Source organism: Stenella coeruleoalba (assembly GCF_951394435.1).
Source record: "Stenella coeruleoalba genome assembly, chromosome: 18".
Taxonomy (NCBI): Eukaryota; Metazoa; Chordata; class Mammalia; order Artiodactyla; family Delphinidae; genus Stenella; species Stenella coeruleoalba.
In genome coordinates this window covers 75,309,771-75,334,940 of record NC_137164.1, presented here as the reverse complement: position 1 = coordinate 75,334,940, position 25,170 = coordinate 75,309,771, and positions in this window count along the sequence as shown.

Sequence of the window (25,170 nt, the reverse complement as noted above, 5' to 3'; positions counted from 1 at the left end):
GACAGGTGTGAGATTTTGGTTCATTTGCATCAACTTCTTAAGTCACAGTTTCTTTCATTTGTGAAACCAGGGTAATGGCAATGACTCCTGGGGAAGTTGGTGTGTCATGTAAGCGGGGTCGTGGATGGACGCAGGGAGCAGAGGGGCCAGCAGACGTCACGGGCTAAGTTTTTAGCCTTTATTTGTAGTAGGGTAATCCTGATTTGTTTCAAAGAACCGCGTGTGCAACTCAGATTCTGCTGAGCACATCTAAGCTCCTGGGGACTGACCAAGAGGAAAGTTCACATCTGTCACCAGCTCACGGCTCCGCCTTTTGTTTGATCAAATATTGTTTAAAATATAAGTGGAATTGTATTTGACTAGCTTTTTGAAATAGAATTACATTGTAATTTTGGCACCAGATTTATGTATTGTAATTTACGTATTGAAGTGAGTGTGTGTGTGTGTGTGTGTGTGTGTGTGTGTGTGTGCACACATACTGATTTATTAGCTTTGGGTTGGAGCTTAGGGATGTAGAGTTTGAAAAGGCTCCCCAAGTGATTTCTGAAACACACATCTGATTCCAAATCGCTCCTTTACCAAATGGATCTAAATGAAAGAGTATTGAATAAAGACACAAATCAGTCTTACCTACTGGATCATTGTGGTTTCACACTCTGATTTCAGGAGCTTGTGGTCCCGGCACGGGAAGTGGTGATCCCAGCAATCCGGGAGTATCTTAAAGTGTAACAACATCTCATCTGGTGGGAAATGATTTAGGCGCGGCTTTACTGGAAGGCAGAGCAGAATCGAATGATTTTCACGTATAAATTTGATGTCTGACTCGGGTCCAGCCTGGTCATCTTTTGATCAAGGATGACTGCGCGTATGGTTAATCAGGGTTTTACACTTAGCATCCTGTGATTCTTTTCTTTCTTTTTTTTTAAATTAATTAATTAATTTATTTTTGCTGCATTGGATCTTCGTTTCTGTGCGAGGGCTTTCTCTAGTTGTGGCAAGCGGGGGCCACTCTTCATCGCGGTGCGTGGGCCTTTCACTGTCACGGCCTCTCTTGTTGTGGGGCACAGGCTCCAGACGCGCAGGCTCAGTAGTTGTGGTTCTCGTGATTCTAGTGCTGAGCTCACGACAGCATCAGTCTTGGTGGGACTTAGAAGGGCTGACTGTCGAGAAATAGCTGTGCAGTCAGCCTCCACGCGTGTGTGTGTTTGTGCGCGTGAGCACGTGTGTGCATGTTGTTGCAAAAGTCAGGGAAAGCTTGACTGAAATTGCCAATGACTCAGTCAAGCTTTCCCTGAAATGAGATAATTTAGCAAATATTTATCTTGAAATTCTGTACAAAAGAATTTTATCACCGTGCATTGGATGCTCATGCTATGTAACCTGAATAGGATGACAGTTTTATACGATATCGTATCATAAGATGTGCTGGCATTAGCCTCTGCTCTCCATTAACTGCCTTCTTACTCAACCCCTTACCATTTTATCCTGTGGCTGAAACGTTAGGTCTGCAGTTTCAAGGTTTTGCAGAACAGCTTCTGACATTTTGCATTTACTGAATTTTGCAAAACTTGTTTAGAAAAATAAAATCAAAAAGTCAAAAAGAACCTTGAAGGTTCAGATGGGCCATTCTAGAATGACACAGAAGCATGTCACTGAAACAGAGGCCTGAGTGGCTGCAGAGCGGCGGCTGGAGGGTCCCGTCTGGTGGTGGTCCAGGCCGAGCCTTCCACGCTGCCGAGGAGAAACCCAGGCGCCTGGCCCTCCACGGCTTCGTGGTTAATAGAGCGACTCAGGCATTTTGCCTGGTTAGCTATCCAGGCCTGTCCTGATAGCTGCTCCTTTTTAGAAAGAAGTATTTTCTGCTTCTATTCTCCACACATCATTCCCAGAATTGTTCCTGTGAGAATGGCCATAAATCTCTCGAAGATTTTTTTACATGCTCAAAAGAAATTGGGTCCCATTTTCCATTTTAATAACAATAGGACTAGAATCAGAAGAGATTCTAGGTTGCAAAATCACTTCCTTAGAGAAAAAGAGTTTATTCCTGGTAAAGGTAAAATGATGCTAATTTACTTTATAAGAGTCCTTACTGTTAGACATTGGATTGTATTCCCCCCAAATTCATATGTGGAAGCCCTAACCCCCAGGACCTCAGAAGGTGCCCTTATTTGGAAAGTGGGGTTGCTGCAGGCGTAATTATTAGTTAAGATGAGTTCCTGCTGGAGCAGGACAGGCCCCTAATCCAATGTGATGCCATCCTTACAAAAAGGGGAAATTTGGACCCAGACACGCATAGGGAGAGCATTGTCTGAAGATGGGGGCAGAGATGGGGTGATATTTCTAGAAGCCAAGGAACCACCAGACGCTGGGGGAGAGGCCCGGGCAGGTCCTCCCTCATGGCCTCAGAAGGAACCCACCTGCGGACACCTTGCTCTCGGCCTTCCGGCCTCCAGACTCTGAGACTATACATTTTTGTTGTTTAAACAGCCCAGTCTGTGGTGTTTGTTCCGGCCACCCTGGCAAACGAATATGCCTGCATACTTTCTTGGGGTTGAATTTGTAATTTGTAGAATTTATAAAGGGACTGAAGAAGTCCAATGTCTTGTGGGTTTAGAAATATGTATGGTACCAAGTCAATCAATCCTACTGACGGCTATACTTAAGTCTTTGGTACCTTTTACAAGTTTGGCCTAATTTCTGCTCGGCCCCCAGCCAGTGGATGTTTGCTAATTTGCACAGCTGAACTAAGCTGGAATGGGAATGCTGCCTGCATATTTCCACCCCAGAAGGTAGACACCAGCCAGGGACAGCACATACACCAAACAATCCCATACTCCAAAGCCCTGATGTCCAGGAATAAAATCTCAAGGACTCAGAGTTGCACAGCCTGTCTTTTTATTGACAGAGGACAGGAGATCCTAGCTTCTACACTACGAGCATCATCTTCATTCACTCCCCCGTTTTTAGAACTTCAGGACACCCTATGAGATGTAGGGCATCCTGCCCCCCTGCACCATGCAGCATCCTGGAAGTGGGGCATTTTCATCACAACCCTAAAACTATCATCTTAATTCATTTCCTGGTACGTATATCTGTAGAATTTTTAATTAGCTTCAGTTCATCCTCCTTACCCCCCATCTCTCTAAACCCTGGGAAAGGGTTTAGAGAGAAAGGAAAGGAAAGGAAAGGAAAGGGGAAAGGAAAGGAAAACAAAGCACATTTCACTTTTGCTAAAAAATATTATCCGGAAGGAGATACCATGAAGACACTTGCAAATCGAGAAAGATTTCCTTCGGGTTCTGTGCTAACTGCTTTCCCCAACTCCAACGTCACCGAGCGGGATTCGGTTTGTTTATTTGCCTGATTGTTTTTGTAACCATCCAAGATTTAAGCATCTTAGAGCTTTCATGCCTTTCACCTGTTTGGACCACATTTCTTTGCCCTGAGACAAAGCGCTCTCAGCAGCTCGTGATTCTAGTGCTGAGCTCACGACAGCATCAGTCTTGGTGGGACTTAGAAGGGCTGACTGTCGAGAAATAGCTGTGCAGTCAGCCTCCACGCGTGTGTGTGTTTGTGCACGTGAGCACGTGTGTGCATGTTGTTGCAAAAGTCTGAGCTGTCGCTATTGCTTCCTCTGAAATTACATATCAGAGGTCTTCACTCATTTTGCTAATAAAAAGAAAGGACCAAAGCGACAGAAATTTTCGAGCGAAGTTGAAGAGAGAGATGACTTTAGGGTCACAGTCTGCCTGACACATGAGAAATTGGGATGGGGAGTTGGGGTGGGGGGCTCTGGGCACGCTGGGAGGAAAAGGGGATGCTGTGTATTGGGGATGGTGAGTTAACAGTGTCCTGAACTGGCCCCTTTTCGTTGCCAGGCCTCCAGGCTCGGACCACAGACGTGGCCCTGAGCCCTGCTGGTTCCTTGCTCAGTGCAGGACGTGAAGACAGAAGATGAGTCCCAGGTCCCCATCCTGCTCGACTTTGGACAAGGTCACCGTTGGCCTTGGATGGGTCACTTCTCAACTCGTGCGGCTTTGGTTTCCTATTTTATAAAATAAATCTCGGTGGTTCTTCAACTTTTTTAGAAAACCATGGAAACTGTTTTTCAGATAAAATTGGATCTAAAAACCTAATATGTAAAAGCAGAATAAAACGGCTGTGCCTTCTGCGGCTGGAGCCCCTTGCTCTCCCTCCTGGCCCCTCCGGACCCTTACCCATCACAGCCCCTGGGGCAGCTCCTCTCATTACTTCTGGGAAGCAGGGAAAGGCTTGGGAAGCACTGCTCTACGGGACTTTACACTCAGAAGGCCCTGCAGGAAGCACTTTGAGAAAGCAAAGCACCGCCTTCTAGACCCCCATGTGGGGCACCGTGACTTGCTGCCAGGCCCCGCCAGCGATGTGGGCTGCCCCAGCTGGGGGTGTGCCAGTGGCAGACGGCCTGGGGTGTCGCCCTCCCGGGTGGTGGGTGGCCCACAGCCATCCGATGACCAGTGGCAACAGGGTTAGGAGGCCTGGCTGTGTCCACTCCAGTCTGTGCTGGGGTCAGCTGCCAGGGACCCACCTCTTTTTAAAATTCTGAACTTTTTTTTGGATATCAGCTTTTGCTGAGAAAATAAATGGATTTTTTGAAAAAGAAAAGAAGGATTTTCCTTCTACATATAAGATGCTGTCTAGGAGTCTGAGATTTGCTCTGTCTGTTCCTGTGACAATGGCTTGGCCTCTGGGACGGCGTGGGGCTGGATTGTTTTCCCGGCAGAGATGAAAATGCTGGAAGAAGCTCAGGCTGGAAGGTGCAGGGCTCCAGGGCCACCTCTCCACCCTGCGCCAGCTCTCCACCCTGCGCCAGCTCTCCATCCTACGCCACCTCCCAAAGAGTGACTTCTGAGACTGATACGTGTCATAGACTCCTTTTGGGGGGGCAAAGCTTCCAGAAGCAAGAGAATAATGTTTTTAGCCAGCACGTTATTGAAGGGCCCCAACGCTCCTTCTCCTGCTGCTGTTAAGAGTGGATCCTGCCACGCTGCCGGGAGGAGTGGAGAGGGAAGGACACACCCCCTCCCCCCCAGGGCACTCAGGCAGGAAGGAGGTGGCACCTGCTTGATTGTACCTGCTTGGACACTTGGATCAAGAGCTTCAGTTGTTCAGCCCACAGTCAAAGGTCCTGGGGTACCATCAAGCCTTGTGTCCCCCTGTTACTATTGCTATTGTGAGCTGAGGGGCCAGTAAGGTGTAAAACTCTGCAGAAACGTAGTTACGCTGTTGAATCTCACCCATCAGATAAAAAGAGGGTCACACATCATCTATGCGTGGGTCTGCTGGGCCTGCCAGAGCAAAGTACCACGGACCGAGGGACTGGTACAACAGAAGTGCGTTTGGTCACAGTTTGGGTGGAGGACGTCCCAGATCAAGGTGTCAGCCCCTTGAGGGCCTCTCTCCCTGGATGGGGGAGGTTCCTGTTCTGCAGTGTCTTCACAAGGCCATCCTTCTGTGTGTGCCTGTGTCCTGATCTCTTCTTGTTTTTATTATTAGAGTATAGTTGAGTTACAATTTTGTGTTAGTTTCAGGTGTATAGCACAGTGATTCAGTTTTATATATATATATATTCTTTTTCAGATTCTTTTCCCTTATAGGTTATCACAAAACACTGAGTAGAGTTCCCTGTGCTGTACAGTAAGACCTTGAGGATTATCTATCTTGTACATGGTAGTGTGTACATGTTAATCCCAACCTCGTAGTTTGTCCCTCCCTCCCTTTCCTCTTTGGTAATCACAAGTTTGTTTACGATGTCTGTGGGTCTATTTCTGTTTTGTAAATAGGTTCATTTGCATCTTTTTTTAGATTCCACATATAAGCGATATCACATGATACTTGTCTCTGTCTGGCTTACTTCACTTAGTATGATAATCTCTAGGTCTATCCATGTTGCTGCAAACAGTTCAACATCAAAAAAAAAAAAAAACCCAAAAAACAACAATCAAAAATAGGCAGAAGATCTAAACAGACATTTCTCCAAAGAAGACACACAGATGGCCAACAGGCACGTGAAAAAAATGCTCAACATCGCTAATTATTAGAGGAATGCCAATCAAAACTACAATGGGGTATCACTTCACTCTGGTAAGAATGGCCATCATCGAAACGTCTACAAATAATAAACGCTGGAGAGGGTGTGGAGAGAAGGGGACCCTCCTACACTGTTGGTGGGAATGTAAATTGGTGCAGCCAGTATGGAGAACAGTATGGAGGTTCCTTAAAAAACTAAAAATAGAGCTACCATATGATCCAGCAGTCCCACTCACGGGCATGTATCTGGAGAAAACTCTTAATTAAAAAAGATACATGCACCCCAATGTTCATTGCAGCACTATTTACAATAGCCAAGACATGGAAGCAACCTAAGTGTCCATTGACAGATGAATGGATAAACAAGATGTGATATGTATATACAAGGGAATATTACTCAGCCATAAAAAGACTGATCTTTTCTTATCAGGGCACCAGTCATGCTGGATCAGAGGCACTCTAACTGCCTCATTGTACCTGAATTGCCTCTTTAAAGGCTCTATCTCTAAATATGGTCAAATTCTGAGGCACTTGGGGCTCCGATTTCAATATATGAATTTAAACAGGACACAATTCAACCCATGACAGTCGACCAGAGTAAGAGGCTAATAACCAAAACAGAGAGTCGGGACCTAAGGGGAAGCCCGGCCGTCACAGGGACTGGGATGCTTCTCCAAAGGCACCTTGAGGCATCACGAGTCTCCACCAGGAAGGGAGGTGGGTCACTTTGCTCCCTTTGCTCCCTTTGCTTCTTAAACTGAAAGATGCTGCTGGCTTGTCTGGATTCACAGACATGGCACACGCGTTCATATGTACAGACCAGCCTGTGGCCCGCGAAGCGCAGCGGCTCAGGTGTGTCCCCTTGTGGTGGGGACAACCGAGGAGTGATATTCATTCCTGGGCAGACAATGGTGTTGGAGGAACACTGACGGGTCAGCTGTGCCCGTGGCCGTGAGCTGTCTCATTGGGCGGTAGTGGAGACCAGGTTGCTGGAAACCAACGCTGCTCAAGGCTTTTAGAGAGAGAGAAGAGGAAGAGTTGGATTGCAGTGAAGACACTGTTTGGAGGCTCAGCAAAAAGTCCGAATCAGATTCTCAGGCCGGAGGAGGGACTGTCCAGGAAAACCTGGGGACGGACCCTGGGGAACCACTGAAAGCAATGTAAGGGCTTTGCCGAGGGCAGCTGAAGCCAAAATGGTGAACTGGGGTCTCAGAGATCATAGACTTCTGTTTCCTTGGAAACCTGGAGGACATCAAGGAGCAAAAGTGACCCTAAGGTTGGGACTGAAGGTGGACACAGCAGCCTGGATGGGGCTGAATGTCCTTGAGGAGACCTGTGCACTTGAAACCTGTGTGAGCACGGGCATCTGGGAGGTGGCTGCCTGGGCTTTACCTTGTGTGGTTCACAGTCCTGCGTGGCTGCTTCGTGTTTCCCTGGAGGAAGGCATAGTATGAGGGTTCTGGAAGAAAAAGAAAGGGAGAGTATAGCAGCAGCAGGACCCTGAACTTGCCAAAGACAGTGTCTAGGCCCCAGCACGTGACTGTCCACATCACTCTAGGAGCCGTGCTCAGTGCTGGGCTTCTTGAAGGGAAGCTGGTAACACTCGGGTAGTATCGCAGAGGGCACAGTCTAGAAAGTGCTTTTCTGACCCAAGGTCAGAAAAGTCACCCTGAGGTGGGATGTGGCTCTCAGCACTGGGCAGGGCTGTGGAGGCAAACAGGGTGGAAACTCCCCATTTAAGCTAAAACCCTGGCATCTCAGGGAGGATGCGGTGCGTGCTGTATTTATATTTGGAAAGCAAAACATGTACATACTGTTTTCATAATACAAAAATAGAAAGCAAAGCGCAATAAAGTCTTTGTTTTATGTATGGTGCAATTTATCATGCTTCGCATACGTACTCAGAGTTTTCTCTTTTAAAGAAGAGTATGTTTTTATTCAAAAATAATGCTGAGTTCTTTTCCTCCAATGAAGGAAAAGAAAGGTGGGGGACACATTCATAATATTTTTAAAAGCGGAGCATGCATTTTAAAAGTTGCAAAAACACTTATGGAGAAGTTTTCAGTTTTCTCTTCCAGGGTTCCCTCATTGGCCCTATTTATTAATCAATGACTTGCATGGAAATATTTAATAACAATGACGAATATGCATAACATTTCACGGGTTATAAGCCACACTTCCTCCACATAAAGCAGGCTTATTTACTGTGTGAATAGCACAAAACTTATGAGGGGGTTTTGAACCAGGACCCCCAAAGATCTTGATACGTTGAAATGTGGAGCAATTCTAGAACTGCAGAGAATTCAATTGCGATAAGTGCATTTGCTAGCAAAAACCCCAGTTGCATTTCAGGTATGGGAAAATCATGGCTTAACTAAAGTTTATGTGAAAAAGAACTTAGAGGTTTTAGCAGACACAATACTAAGTATGTTAGTGCTGTGATGGGGTTGCCAAAAGAACTCGAGCAGCATTAATAAAGGTATTAACTCTAGACCAAGGAGGTGCTCATCTTAATATTGACCAGAGAGGTTGTGTCTAGAGATAAGAGGTGGTATGTACACCATGGGATTTAAGAGTGTGGGTTCCAGAGTCTGTTTGCCTGGGTTCAAATCCCTCCTCTACTCCTTCCTGGTGATGCAAGGATCTTGAGTAGGTTCTTCAAGCTCCCCGTGCCTCAGTTTCCCCTCCGTCAAATGGGAATGAGAGCAGCAACTACCTTTTGAGATGCTTTGAGGATAAATGGCACTACCTTAGTCTGCTCAGGCTGCCATGACAAATGCCATGGACTGCGTGGCTGGAACCACAGAAGGCTGACAGTCCCCGATCAAAGTGCTGGTCAGTTTCATTCCTGGTGAGACCTCCCTTCCTGGCATGCAGACAGACAGCCACCTTCTCACCTGGCAGAGAGCTGGTGTCTCTTCTTGTAAGGACACTAACCCTATTGGATCAGGGCCCCACCCTTATGACTTCATTTAACATTAACCTCCTCCTAAGGTCCCATCTCCAAATACAGTCAACTTGGAGGGTAGGGCTTCCACATATGAGGGACCATCACTCAGTCCAGAGCAGGGATCATAGGCTCAAAGCAAATCTGAAACCTTTAGAATAGAATCTCACACATGGTCCCTACCCATTAAATGAAAGTTACTATTATCTCGATTTTGTTATTTGAATCTGGGCACTACTTTAAAGGGGGCATAAACAAACTGGATTAGGACCCATTTCACATGAGGAATGTTCAAAGGATGTGAAATATTTAACTAAAAAGATAAGACTTTGGGGAGATTGCTAGCTATCTTCAAATATTCATGGGCTGTCAGACTGATGAGCTGCGAGGTTTGTCCCAGCTGACTGCAAGTGTTAGAGGGGGAAATTACAGAAAGACATGTGGGCTCAGGGCAAGGAACGCTTTTGGAGGAGCTGTCTGCCGTTTAGTGTCAATTGATACTTTTTTTTTTGGAGAGGACAAGTTAGTGATCAGAATCTAAAGTCCTAAGAACCAGCAATTGTCCTTTTTACGCAGCAATTTTACTTGGAGAACTTTTTTGAAAGGAGAGAGTCAAGTGTACGAATGTGTACACAGAAATTATTCCACCATTATTTGTGATAGCAAAATGTTAGAAGCAGCCCAACTTATCCCAAATAGGGGATTGAGTAAATGAACCAGTGTATGCCTAGAAAATAGAACATTATGCAAGTATGTAAAGTAATTGTATGTTCCTAGATATGTTTTGAAAAGTGAGGAAAATACTTAAAATAATTCTATGTTCCTCAAGGTGTTCATGAAGTTCTGGTAAGTGAGAAGGGCAGGACCCAGAAGAGGATGTTGAGAGTAATCTAATTTTTAGAAAGTTAAAATAAGAAGATGGTAACATGGGTGTATAAGTAGGCATGTGTACTGTGGGAAGACAGCCAGGAGACAAGATAATGGAACTGGGGTGCTGTGTCCTTTCCTCTTCTGCATCGTCTAGTTTTTCTTTAGATGTTTTTCATGGATGACTTATGTAAAAGTAAATATATCCTTTAAAGTGAAGATGGCACTTGGGGATCCAAGGATCTGATACATTTTTAGAAGTTAAATGATGACCTGATTTCAGGGGAATTATGATCCTGTTTTGTAGTGAGAAGGGACAGGAGCTGCAGCAGCTGTGTTGTGCAGCAGAGGCAGCCTTGCCCCCCAGGTCGCTCCTTGTGCTGGCAACAACTGCAGCTGCCACGGCTCCCCATCTTCTGAGCATCCTTGACTTTAAAGTTATTACTTCTTGTTAGGATATCTTGGGTCAGTAGTCCCCCTTCTGCACTGTCTAATAGAGCAGCTACTAGCCACATGAGGCTATTTAAATTAAATTTTAAATGAAATAAAGTGAAATGTTTAGTTTTTTGGCTGCACTAGCCACATCTCCAGTGTTCCTTGGCCATGTGCAGCTGGGGGTTACCATGTCGGGCAGCGCATGTAGAATGTTTCCATCATGGCAGAAGGCTCTGTTGGACGGGCTGACTTCCACCAACACAGGAGGTGGGATGCACTGCTGAAAGAGCAGGGCTTTGTTGGCAGACGGGCTTGGCTTTGAGACCCAGCTCTGCCACTTACTGGGGGACTAGACATCAAGCTCACTGAGGATAGTTTCACCCTAGTGCTTGCATGGAGAGGCCACTCTATCAATATTTGTTTATAAATAAATGGAAACTGTATGTAAAGGTCCGGCACCTGGTAGCACTCCCTGAATATGGCCATTATGTGGTGGGTGCATCTGAAGGAGCAGGGAGGCTCCAGCATCCTTCTTTTCCCGGTATAGATCAGGTAATTGATTATGAAACTTTCCAGCATGCTCTAATGCATATCTTGAGGATAAGGTTACTCACTAGACACAGACATTCATGATGTTGCTAAATGCATGCTGCCACAAGCAACTTGAAAAGAACCCATCAATCAATGTGCATGAGAAGTATTCTAAAAGGGAAGTCAAATTGTCTAATCCCTTTCTGTATTACATGAATGATCGATTCTGTCTGCTTAGTAGGGCGAGCCGGTATGCGTGTCTACGAAGTGAGTAATCATCGCCAATGGCTTGTCACATCTTCAGAATCCCGACTCTGCAGCAGATATGCACGGTGTCAGAGTGAGGCGCACGTGATTAGCTGAAATAAGATGCTGGATGTCCCAGGATCTGCCTGGGAAACCTGTAGGATTCCTGGCAGTGCAGCCGTGGACAGATTCAATTACTCCATCCTTTTGCTGCTCCTCTTTGCATCTGGCCCATCTCTTGTTTTAGGTTTGAATCTCTCATTTGAATTCTGCTGGGGCTACTTGTCTCGTCCAGATATGTCCCTGCTTCATCTGTGTATCTGTCACCCCTTCCCATATCCATTTTAATGATCCCATTTCTGCCACGTTTTTTTGGCACCAGGGTTCTTTGTAACGGGTCTCGGAGAATATTCCGTTTCTCCTGATTAAATCTGTTAGATTTTTTTCTGGGCCTATTGGGTTCTTTTAATTTCTTCCTGTTTATTACTTTTCTCGTCAGTGACATTACTATGACTCGAGTTGCTCTCGTATGTGTGCACGTGCCTACGTGCCTTTAATTACCTGCCAATGAACATACGGGAGGATGAAAGAGATCACCGGGAAAAGCATGGCCCACTTTCCTGAAGCTGATTTCAGTCTCAGACCTGCCATGTCGAAACATAGCATTCCCATTTGGGTTGCCTTTTTAGAGCAGCTTTGGAAAAGAGCCATCGGGTTGTGGGTAGAGCTCGTCAAAACTGGCCGACGAAAGAAGGTGGCTGAATCCATCTTTTTTTCATGGCCTCTGGCCACGAGCATCGTTCACGGGGCTGCTCTGCCAGCCACCCGGAGAGATGCTGTCCTGGCCTCACCTCCCCAGATAAATTGAACTGAATCCTTTGTCTCCGTGACCGTGCGCTCCCTCTTCCTCTGTCACGCATCACATCTAAGCGTCTTAATGTATATTTTCTCCAAGGGGACAGATGTCTTGTCACAGCTAAATTGTTCACTTTTTTTCAGATGGTACATAGCGTGTTGTTGATCCCGGGTCGTTCGGAGAGTGTGTTTGTTTGGAGGTCGTTTGCAGGCCATGTCTCCAGTCGTGCTTACTGGGAAACCATCACCCTGCCCAACGGTCAAAGGTAGAATTTGTCATCATTTCGTCATCATTTCTAGAGTGTTAATGAAAAAAGACAAAAGAGAAATATTCTATGTAAACGTTGGCCTTATAGTTTCTTATGGGCAAAGCGTATTTCATTATTTTCAACTTCAAACATTTGTCTGATCCAGAAATGTGCCCCTGCAATTATTTTTGTTGTCATATGATTAATCACCCACACACAATATTTATTGATATTCATTTATAATGTTAATGTTTATTCATCAGTCATGAGGCCCCTCTGAAAGCTGGTGATGGATCTGAGCTGCCAGATGCTCTGGTTTCCGCGTGGCCATTACTGTCTGGGGCTGGACGCTGCCTGTTTGCTGAGATTTTATTTCAAGAGCGTGTTCTACAGATGCCTCGGTCCTTCAAGGATCTAAGTCTTACTTTTCAGCATTAAGTTTCTTTTTCACTTTGAATGAAAATTAAAAAGAAAGACTATTTCTAACTGACCTTTGAAAATCGCAGTGCTCCATGGCTGAGGTGTTGGAATGCATGGTTTGGGGGAGCTCTGGGGAGATGATATTTGAGGCTGTGGAAATGGAACCACGATCTTTGTCAACCTGCAGACTATCCACTCTGCTTTTATCTGCATCGTAATTGCTAAAATATTCAAATTCCCTAGAGTCCTAAATGAGTGTAGAACAAAGAGGTAGAATAGATCACCATCGCTGGTCAAAATGACAAAAATAGACCAACAAAACTACAGAATCTGAAGCTGTCAGGTCAATGACATTCTATGGAAATGACCTCCTATGAGTTGGAATGGCCACCAGTGAGACCTGGGGGTGGAGAAGACCAAGAACTGGGCTGCGTCCTCCATCTCCCGCATCCTGGCTTCGTGAGAACTTATGCCCACGCCTCCTGTAAGGCTGCTGTTCCTCATCTGAAAAGTGGGGATAAAAAATCCTGCCCTCCTCAAAGGGCTTCTGGTAGGATTGAATGACACTGTTCAGATAGAGCACTAGACCTCAGTTATTAGTAGTATTATTATTAGTGTAAATTCTCCCAAGACTGAATCACATAACATCACTCTCTCTTAGACTGGTCATACCTACAGTTTTATTCCAAAGCCTCCATTGAAATAAGATTCCTATACTAAATCTGTTTCCTTTAGCCACTCCAGTTTTGCTTTAAATGCAGCAGTGTCTGGATGTCCCTTTCTGTAGGGCAGTGGTTCTCAACAGGAGATGTCTTCACCCTTCCCTCCCCAGGGACACTTGGCAATGTCTGGAGACATTTTGGCTGTCACATTGGAGGCAAGGGGATTCCTGGCACCTAGTAGATGGTGTCCAGGGAGGCTGCTAAACATCCCACAATGTACAGGGCAGCTCCCATGACGAATATTATCTGACCTAATATGTCAGCAGTTCCAGGTTGAGAAACCCTGTTGTAGGGCAATCTGCGTCCAAGAACACTTTTCTTCTCGTTCTTTCCCCCTTGACATAACTAAAAGCATACATGGGTTATCCTGGAAATTTGTCATTTTGTAATCTGAAAAAAACAAACAAAATTGCATCTTGAATATCTAAATCACACAAACAGAACCGGTCTTTCACACTTTTTACTTAGGACCTTAAAAAGATATTGATTTTAAAATCATGCACCAGGGAAAGCCATTCCCTTTAATTACTTTATTGAGAAACACAAACAAGAACTTTAAGCCCAGAACGCTGTGTGGATTAACTGTGCGGTAATAAGTCCAGTTCCTTCAGATAATCACTGGTTCATTTTCTAAGTACCCAAAATAATTTCAAATCAGAGGGTTCTAAAAAAAAGGGAGTGTCACACAATGAAGAAACAATAAGGAAATACATGTATTTCAGAGCCAGTGAAGTAGAAACTGTCATCTTCTAATTTTCCCCCATGCATATATATTTTAAAATCTACAGCCTTTCCCTTAATTTTTCAGAGGTCATATAACCAATGTGTAAATACAGGGCTTGACCCAGACGACTTCTGAGGTCCCTTCAGCACTGAAATCCTGGGATTACATAATATTTCACCACCCTGGAAATGGCACAGATTTGTACAGGCATCACCAACCTCACTTTATTCTTGGTTTTCCTCCTAAAACAAAGTGTTTTCCCCTCTTGACTGGTTATGTCTTTCCCCTTGATCTCTGCTAGACTCTGCTGTCTTTAATACATCCCAGGAATCAGATGTTTTAATGCACTTTCCTTTCAAAACGGGCTGCTTTCATCTCTGATCAAATACAGGATGACATGGACGGGGGATGTGCATTTCTCAGCTGGTTGGCACTGCTGCAGAACGACTCTTAGAATTTTATAGCTCTGTGATGTGAAATGTCAGACGTGTCAGCGGGGCCAGGATAAGCCCTTGGATTTGTGTTCTGATGGTTCCTCAAATGCTCAGGAAAGCTGGTGATGGGTCACGGAGAACACAGGCCTGGCCTCCTGGGCACAGAAGAAGGACATTAGGTCTTTGTCGGATGCTGCATTACCTCTCGACATTGGAGACTATCTAGAGAACAAGCATCAGTAAATTTTAAAATGCACCCTCCTGTCTGGAATTGTTTTCTCTAGTAGCACAAGGGACCCCGAAAGCTCAGCCTGGGTGTGGGTTCTGCTACTGCCCAGCTCTTCCGGCTGCTTCCTTCCTCAGTGCTGGGACGCGGATCCCAAAGTCAGTGGTAATTGATGTGAAATCACCAGCGCAGTGGATCTCTTGCTTTATGAGCACGACCTGTTTTGTGCTTACATACATTTCAGTCGTATTTTCAGAATAATTACTTAGTCATTTCAGCTTGGCCTTGTTCCCTTTAAAAAGAGTAGTTTTAGTGCCCTCATTTGAAAGTCATTACAAATACTTACACTTCACGTTCAGCTTCTGGTCACTTTCCTTTTCTCACCACAGCTCTCTATAGAGGAGAAATGGGCTGTGTTCCCACGGAGGGGGGCCCTGCTGGTCCCTCCCTCGCCGTGTGGCACCCTGGCTGAGACTCTGCTGCCCCGCCTCGCCCCACCCCGCCCCTCCCTCCCCCCATCACCCACCGCTAATGTGCATCTTCCTCCTCTGTGGTCCCCCCCACCCCCAGCCCACCGAGTTTCAGATCCAGTATGGAGGAGAACTTCTGCCCAGGGGAGGAATCCCTGCACCCGCCCACCCCTGCCAAAGCGATGTTCCCCAAGCTTCATCATGCGTCCTAAGTGTCCTCTTAGCACTCAGCGTAGACAAAGAACACATCAGACTAATTGAATCCATGTGCCAAATCTGTTGGCTGTGATAACTCAGAGCCTCACCTTCTTTCTGATTGAAGAGGCCCGAGAGCTACATTATAAAACCCATCTACAGCCAGACACCTCTTCATATTTTTGTCTGAATCCATGTATTGTGTCTCTCTTGTAACCATTGTAAGCTGCAGTCAGCGATACCATTTGCAAGGTGCTTTTATGGGAGATATTAATTATATCGAGGGTGTTTGGTGTTTAGGGGAAACAACGCCAATGAGAAAACGAAAACAAACAAACAAATAAATAAACCCAGGGGGAGTGATTGTCTCATGTGGAGGAAGCACCTTCAGTGACCCAGAGAACTGATCAGTGGAAGAAAACCTGATGGCAGAGAAACATTTACTACTAATCCACACGTGTGACGTTTGGAGGGACCACACTGGAAAAGATGGAGCTAGAAATCTACACATTGATAAGAAAGGATGATGGTCACTTCAGAATAAGACTTTAAGGGATGGTGAGTGCCCGGGCATCCCTACGCTTATTGAGGAAACAGCAGAGATGGTGCAGTGGAAGCTCTGCTGTTTCAATTATTGAACTCTACTTCCCATCAGCTTCAAAGGAGACAACGTCTCCCTTCATTCCCAGACAGTCATCTGTTTGTGTCAATTTTGTCTATTTTAATCCAGGATGAAAAACTGACTGTTGGAGCCCAGTCTCGCCAGATCTTTACCGGCAAATGGGGGAAGGAAGTGTGTGTCGATTCCCTGGTTATTTCAGACAACACCTTTTACTTGCTCCTAAATGATTTGGGCAGTTTGGAGCAGAGGAGCTTTTTATCTTTTCTTCTGAATCACCCAGATAAGGGTCCGGCTGCCTGCCTTCCTGGCCACGGGGGCCTGGTCTTCCAGTGGGTGATACAGAACATAGATGACTGCAAAGAAACGCTTCATCCTTGAAGAGCTCAGACTAGAGGTAGCATTTATGTGATTTTACTTGAAAACATGTTTCTTTAAAGCTGGGAGGAGAAAGCCAATTTCATTTCTGTCCATATTTTAAGGTCTGGTCTCTGTGATTCTCTTCCCTCCTCTTTCTAGTCCTATAATGAGGCTCACCCCATGGGGGTGATGGGATTCTATGGTCTGCAGCACCCCTAGAACCGCAACACACAAGCCTCCATCCAGCACTTAGCTGGGAGGGTGATGAAGTATTTCATTTTTCCTTCATAATATCCTCTTGCCTATTTTTGAGGATAGACTGAGTTTAAAGGATTTGCCACACTCAGTTCTCTTAAAGCCAGTGTGGAGAGAGAGCAAAGGAACGTGGCAGAAGGCGAGGAAATACCCTCTATTTCATCACTGCTCCGATGCTGGGATGGGCTGCTAGAACCACTATGTGTGTGAAGATGATGTTACCCAAGGCCATCTTTCACCTTTGAAAGTATTTTATACTGTCCTTAGGTACCCAATTTCTTGCAGTATTACTGAACCCTCTGGTTATCAAATGGATGCCTACAGACATTCTTTGCTTTTAGGGCATGAGAGCCGTGAATAAGGTTTCATGCAAGAAGGGCACTATTTGGAAATCATCTTCTGGAGACATCCGTAGCATATTGTATGTGGAATTAAACTTGGTGTGATGAACTCTTACCCTCTGTGGAATGTAGGGAAGAGTGAATGTTTGAAGCATTGGAGGCACTTGTGTCTTACATATTCATAGCAGGTATCAGTGGGACTCAGTATAGTGTATTGATATATTTGTCCTTCTCTGCATTGATCAGGGTTGAGTGACCATCTTAAACATTTTAAAAAAACTTTATTACTTGTGCTTGTATGTAAGGAATGGTGACATTAAAAAAAGAAAAAAAGTACATATTTTACTGAGTTGCATTGTGTTAAGTCAAAAATAAAGCTACCATATTTCCTCTCAGTGTTGTTAAATATGGTGCCCACTTTTTTGTTTTTTTTTAGCCATTCAGTGAAAAGTGTTTTGAGAAGCTGGGCTTTCATTCTTTGGTGCTGCTACATTGACTGGAAATGGAAATATCAGTATTTGCTCTTCTTGTTTAGAAATTTATCTACTCCCGCTTTGGAGTCTAGTGAACTACGAAGTTTGTATTGAAAACAAAGCCAAAGTGTCAAAGTAGATAACTGGAAATAAAGGAGACCAAGGACATTTTTGTTTCATGAAGAATTTTCTCAGGGCTGACTTCCAAGATTGTGACTTTTCAAATATGCTCATGGATGTTGAAGAAGAAGCAGAATTCTATAATGTTCAAGAAGGTTAGATGTGGTCCATGGAACTTCAGCTCAAAATAAAAGCAAACATTTTTAACCACACACACTGTCGTACAAGTGACAGACTTCCTTGAGAGATGGTGGTGCCCACCTTTTAAGGGGTTTGCTGAGCGGAAAGTGGACGGTGGAAAGAATGATGATTCGAGCAGAGGCCCAGCGGGCGGGTGCAGCGCTGACGAGATGGAAAGAATGGAGGCCATTATTTCAAGGCAATTATTCCTCTTCAAACGGCTGTTCCTTCCTTCCCCAGCCCTGGACTGTGCGTCTGGAGTTGGGATTGGGTGAGAGGCCCGAGGGAGGGATCTGGGTTGTGATTAGACAGAGACACTCTGTGCTCTGACACCAAAAGCGTCAGGTATTCATCATCACACCAGTCGAGCTCCCTCCTTAGAGTACGGAATTAGCTTCCTGGGGCTGCCATAACAAAGGACCACAAACTGGAACGCTTAAAAAGTCCGAATTGTATTCTCTCACGGTTCTGGAGGCCAGAAGTCCAGGATCAAGGTGTCAGCAGAGCTGAGCTCTCTCTAGACTCTGGGTGGGGTCCTTCTCACCTCTTCCAGCTGCTGGGGTAGCCGGCCATCCTTGGTGTTTCTAGGCTTGTAAGTGCATCACCCCAACCTCTGCCTCTGTCTGCATGTGGCCTGCTCTCTTTCTATGTTTCTGTGTTCTTTTTGTAAGGACACCAGTCTTATTGAATTGGGACCCACCCTACTCCAGTTCAACTTCTTAACCGATTACATCTGCAATGACCCTATTTCCAAATTAGGTCACTTTCCCAGGCACTGGTGGTTAGAACTTCAACCTGTGTTTTGGGGGGACAAGATTCAACCCACCACAAGTAACTCTGTGTAAAGACAGACCAAGGTGATCACAGAAACACTGTCCCCTTTGACTTGGGTATTTGAAGCACACACACAGAATATCCAGGCCCTGGTTGGAGAAGAGCCTGGCAGTGAGGACTGAGCATCTATGGGGACCAAGTAGTGAGACGGATCTGAGAGGGACCATGGCGTTTATGTCCATGGAGGGTCATTTGGAACATGCGACCAGGGTGAAGAGACTGTGACATGTGTTGTGGTTTTCTCTGTGCTGTGACTTTTCCTTCCCCAGGAGAAATGAGGACTCATATGCTCTTTGTGGTGTCAGGAAGACTGGAAGCATGGGACGGAATCCCTCCTCTCTTCCCCACCCCTCTCTGCACTACTCCCCAGGATTTGACTGCAAATCCAGGAAAAAAGCATCACACGAAACAGAGCCCTATGGGATGGAAGTATTTTGTTGTATTGATACTTCCTAACATTTAATGAGACTTTTTAAAAGATGTAGATTCTTCTAACTTTTTACTATTACAAAGGAAATACTATAATAAATGGCCATATACATACATTACTTTGGATTGTGTGAGTATATTTGTAGGAAAAATTTCTGAAAGAGTTACAGGGAATATGCTTTTATAATTTTGGTAAATATTAGACCAGGATTGTCCTTGTTCACACTGCCACCTGCGATGCACAAGAGTAGCTCTTTGTCTCAGCATGGGGTGACATCAAAGCTTTACATCTTTGCTAATCTTCTAGGCAAAAAACTATGGTTTCTCAATGTAAATTTAATACGTTTTTCTTTTTATGCACAGAGTTTGTTTTTCGACCACTTTAAGAACAATCACTCTTTTTCTGTAAACTCTCTGTTCACATCTTTTTTCCCATTTCTCTATGTGCTCTTGATCTTATTGATTTGTGAGAGCTTTTTATATATTTATGAAATTAGCCCTTTATGATACAAATAGCAAACATTTATTTCAAAAGTGTCATTTGTCTTTAAATTGCATATGTAGTTCAGTGGAGTGTCTATGTATATACAAATTTTAAAAAATTGTAGTAGGTTCAATTAATCGACTGTTTCATTTTATGTTTGAGTCATGGTTTAGGTAGATCTTCCCACTCAAAAGTTATAGAAAAGAAATCTTCCATTGTTCTATTCTAATGATTTTTTATTGATATTTTTGTTTTGTCTTCTGTTATTTTGGAATTTATCTTCTTTTTATTGTTGTGATGGTTAATTTTATGTGTCAACTTGGGTAGGTGAGAATACCCAGTCATTCAATCAAACACTAATCTAGGTGTTTCTGTGAAGGTCTTTTGTAGGTGTGGTTAATATCTACCATCACAGATTAAAGGAGAGGAGAATCCTTTTCATCATGTGGGTGGGCCTCATCCCATCAGTTGAAAGCCTTGAAAGCAAACACAGAGGTTTCCCAGAGAAGAAAACATTCTGCTCAAGACTGCAGCATTTACTCCTGTCTGGGCTTCCTGGTTGTCAACCTGCACTGCAGATTATGGTCATACGCCTGGAGATGTATCTATATATCTGGACACAGCTTCACTGGGTCTTTGCTCAGACTCTCACCACCCCCCAAGCTGAAATCAAGGTATCGGCCAGGCTGCAGTCTCCTGTGAGGCGAGGGGGCCTCTCCCAAGCTAATTAGTTGTTGGCAGAATTCAGTTCTAGGCAGCTGTAGGACCGAGACCCTCAGCTCCTAGCGACACTCATAATTCTTTGCATGGCCTCTCAGGACATGAGCACCTACCGTGCAGCTAAGCAAGGAGCGTCCCTGGCCCCCGTGCACTGCAGGATGGCGCCTGAGAAACATGGTGGGATCACAGAGTGACGGCTCTGTGCAGCTCCATAAAGTCAGAACCATGTCACAGGCTCTCCCCACACTCAGGGGAGGGAGTGGTACAAGGGTGTGAACCAGAATTCAGGGTCACTGGCATCACCATGGGTCTGCCCACCACAGCCCCTCAAAATCCTTACGATTATGTGAAAGGAAAGCAATGTTTTCTATCTCTACCCTGAGGCTGTGCATTTAACCATGAAGCTCCGCTTCTACTTTTGCCCATTCGGGAACTAATAACAGGGCAATGATTGGATAACTGAAGGCTTTTAATTTCAGTCGATGTTGATACCACCGGCGTTTAAATGTTACCTCAAGTTGTAACAACTTCATCTCACTTTTTTCATTGTAAGCTTCTGGCAAATAAAAAGGAGGTTTAGTTGAGCTGCTTCTTGTACAACTCATGACACAGGACATGTGGACGGTTAATCATCCATGATAACACTGATGAGGAATTCATCTATTTAGAGAGATGTACAGAAGGTTTCAATGATAGAGGATTAACTTGCAAAATCATTGAAATTTCTTCTTCTCCACTCAGAACACCTGCCATTTTGGATTTAAATTATACGGTTGGAAGAGGAAAATAGGATTGCATTTCAGACGTGTGTGCAGAAAAGGAAAGGGGGGCGGCGACCAAGAGTAGCAAGAGGAGGGAGACGACCAGGAGTAGGAAGAAGAGAACAGAGACTGAAGCCAAGTCTCCCTAAAACTGAGTTCCTCTGCTGAGTTTATGATGAACCTCTCCACCCCAAACTTTACTCCCTTTCTTTTCCTGAACCAGCTCCCCTCAAGATGGAGGAGCATCAAAGAAAAAGGGGGATTGAAACTGTATATAAGCTGCTGTGTCCCTATCCTTTGAAGTAAAAGGCTTTGGCTTTATTTTATTTATTTATTTATTTATTAAAGGCTTTGACTTTAGTCTCTCTGGTCTCCCTTGGGTCTCAGAAGGCTGGCTCAAGAGTTAATGTTACAAATGAACTTATTTACAAAACAGAAACAGACTCACAGATTTTGAAAACAAAGTTATGGTTACCAAAGGGGGAACATGGGGCAGGGGAGGGATAAATTAGGAGTTTGGGATTATCATACATACACTATTATATATAAAATGGATAATCAACAAGGACCTACTATATAGCACAGGGAACTCTACTCAATATTCTGCAATAACCTATATGGGAAAAGAATGGGTATATGTATATGCATAACTGAATCACTTAGCTGTACACCTGAAACATACACAACATTGTAAATCAACTATATTCCAATATGGAATAAAAATTAAATTAAAAAAAGAGTTAATGATGGGAAATGTGAAGATGTAGAAACAAAGAATAGCTGTTGGGTGGGGAAACTGGTAACAATTTAGACTATAAATCTGCCACATGGCAGAATTGCTGTATTCCCTGTTCTCTGAAAGATAGAGATAAAGGTCTGACACACATTCCTAAGTTGTTTGTATAGGAATCAGACTCCCACCAGATGAAAACTGCTGACCACAAGCACCTAGACCCTAGATTAGTTAAAACTAGAAGGTTGATGATACTTGAAACGTCACCTTGATGCCAACCAATCCAAGAATTGGGCACAAGCTGATGAGGCACCCTGCAGCCCCCTCCCTCACACAGCCTTTAAAACCCCTTCCCTGAAAGCCATTGGGAAGTTTGTGTCTTTTGAGCATGAGCTGCCCGTTCTCCTTGCTTGGCACCTGCAATAAAGGCTGTACTTTCCTTCACCACAACCCGGTGTCAGTAGATTGGCTTTACTGCACATGGATGAGTGGACCCAAGTTTGGCTTGGTAACAGGACCTGAGGTGCAGAGCTCCACTGGGGCCACAGGGTGGGGCCCACCTGAGGCAGCTGTGTCTACACAGTGTGCAAACAGCAGAAGTGTCAAAGTTTTGAGCCTTGGAAGAGTTTAGAACTGGAAATGTCACTGTGAACGTCACAGGCATGTGGATGACAGTGAACTCCTGCAAGGGTCCACGATTGTCTGGAGAAGGCATAGACAAGGTGGGAAGTGGTCTGCCCCGGTGGGTGCTCAGAGGAACCCCAAAGGGGAAAGGACCCGCAGAGAGGAATCCCAGAAGGAGCAGAAGAACATTCAGGGAAGGAATGAGGAAAAGGTGGGTCTGAAGGAGACTGGGTTCTCCGGTGGAAGGGAATCTCAAGTACCCAGGATTGAAGGCAGTGGATGCCACCAGACAGATAAGGGTGGGAAACCAGCCATTGGGTTTGAGACTAATGAAGTCATTGGTCATTGGGCTTCCAATGATGTGCAGCAGATTCCAGGGTCTGAAGAAGGAACAGGAAGTGGGTGAGTGGGAAGAAAACACGGAGTTTTCATGCATGTGGCTGGTGGAGAAGGCAAGATGGCTATAGATACAACACAGATGCCAAGTCCATAGCTTTCCTTTGTTCCTCTTATTTTATTTTTTTTTAGGATGAGAGGCAGTTCATAGATTGTGGATAAAAGAGAGAAAAAAGAACAATTGATGCTAAAGGGGAGAGATGGGAAAGCTGATGAACCAACATCTCCGAGGACACAGGAGACTGAAATTGTTGTCCTTGAACCTGAGAAGGGCTGGAGCTTCTGAGAGAGAAGAGGGGGAGGGGAGTGATGTGGGAAGAAGGGGTCTGCTGAGGAGTGGGGACAAAGGGGGAGATGGAGGGAGGGAGGGAGGAAAGAAGGAAGGAAGGGGATGCCACAAAGTTTTGTGGGCAGCACAAGGACGTTGTAATCACCCACCCAGATTGCCCCCCTTTTCCTCACCAGCCTAGAAGACGAGTCAGGGTCTGGTTGGAATTTGCCAGGTTGAGTGAACGTTTTTAGCAATCATTTCAGGCAGGCAGGGAACTGAGCAGCCAGGAGTAAAGGGATTATTAAATATGGTTAGGGTCAAGCTGAGGTTGGAGACCAACAATCATTAATAGCCCCAACATGCTCATTTCCTGAGTTTTCTCCAGGGAGAGGCTTGTCTCTAACCTGAGCTCAAGGTTTGCTTGTCAGATGTTGCAGAGGGCGTCGAGGGTACAGACGTTGTTGGGAAGTAGGAAGAAAACTGGAAGATAAGTCCAAGGGCAGGTGTCATGTGAGTGGGACATGACTCCGGGGTCCTGCAGGTACAGTTTCAGAGTGAGAGCCATTTCCGGGGATGACGCCTGTGATGTGACAGTGTGTGTCTGACTCTGCCATCTCCACCAGGAAGCCTTCCCTGATACAAGGGTCAGAGAGCTCTCATCTCTCACTCTTCTGAGTTGGTCACCACTTTGTTCTCCTCTTAAGCACACCTTCGTGCGCTAAGTGTGTTAGATTACAGGAAGGCCCTCAATTCTCCACCCCTCCCTATTTCCAAGCTTTTTGCCAATTCACCTTGCAGACCCCTCCCACTCTTACTCTCAGTTGACCATGTGACTTCCCTTGGCCAATAGGATGCCAGCAAACACTGACATTCAGCTGAGTCCCGAAAAGCCTTTGAACGGCTGGAGCTGCCCTGGTCCTGGCTGCCATTCCCTGACCCGAGAACACGTCCGAGCAGGCTCTCCAGGGAAGACAAAGCACGTGGAGCAGACATGAGTGACCATGATCTTCCTGGTTGAGGCTGCCCTCAACCCGATGTCCAGCTGACCCCCAGACGTGTGGTAAGTACAGCCAAGGTCAGAAGAACGCTCTAGACTGACCCCACGTAAGCCATGAGTGTGCCCAGCACAGACCAGCCCAGACAAGCCTGGATCTGTTAAAACCACAGAAGCGTGAGCAAAATAAACGTCTATTTTTATAGTTCACTGTTTTTGCGGTTGTTTGTTACTGGACATTGTTGGTAGATAACTGATAACTGCTACACTAGTGGGTTAACTCGATATGGTAGAAACTCATCAAGGGCAGGGCTGTGTGCCCTACACACAGGACAAGTGTTGAAAAATAAATGAATATGTTCAGGTAACATCTCAGAGCACAGGGAACACACCGCCTTGCTCTATAGCCCCATGCAGCCTAATCAGATCGGTGCTACACAGTCTGAAATCCTGATTTATAAATTAGTTAATTAAGTTAGTTCTCGTTGACCACCAAAGTAGCAAATGTAGAATTTACTAAAGCAACTTTGGATACTGAATTGCCCAGAATCGAAGGTGGAAATTGTCTGGTTAATGGTGAGTCAATACCCCCTTTTGTTACAGGAGTTTCAAGGGTTTGAAGATAAATCTCAATTTGATTAAAGGCTTATTTTTCCATGAAACCAAGAGAATAAGGCATAGAAAGAGGATAGAATTTTCAAAACACAACATGCATGCTTCATGTTACAAACGCATATGTATTTCTGTTCAGCATTACAGAAGTATTCTTGTGTTTGCCAAATTTGCTACATGCCTCTCTATTTGAAATGCCAGAGAAAGGTGGTTTTAATAAAGGTTTTCTAATGTAATAGAACAAGCAGTAATAACATCCTGTTTGAAATCTCTGGGAAAAAAAGTTTCTTTTTGAAATGTTTTTTCAGGAATTGTTTTCAAGAAACCAGAAGAGGAAAGATCAGTGTCGGGGCCCTGAAATTGGTCCTCCGTAGAATTTCATAGCTCTCCCTTTCATCTCACTGATTGATGATATTATTAGGGCTCAGAATTACTCTATAATCAAATGAAATATCCAGAAAGCTAAGAGCAAAGGGAAGCCTTTGAATGTGGTCACAAAGGGAAGTCAGTTTTCCATTCCTGTCATCAATTAAAGTAGCGAAAGTGTACATATGAAATCTATATACGTACGTGTGGGG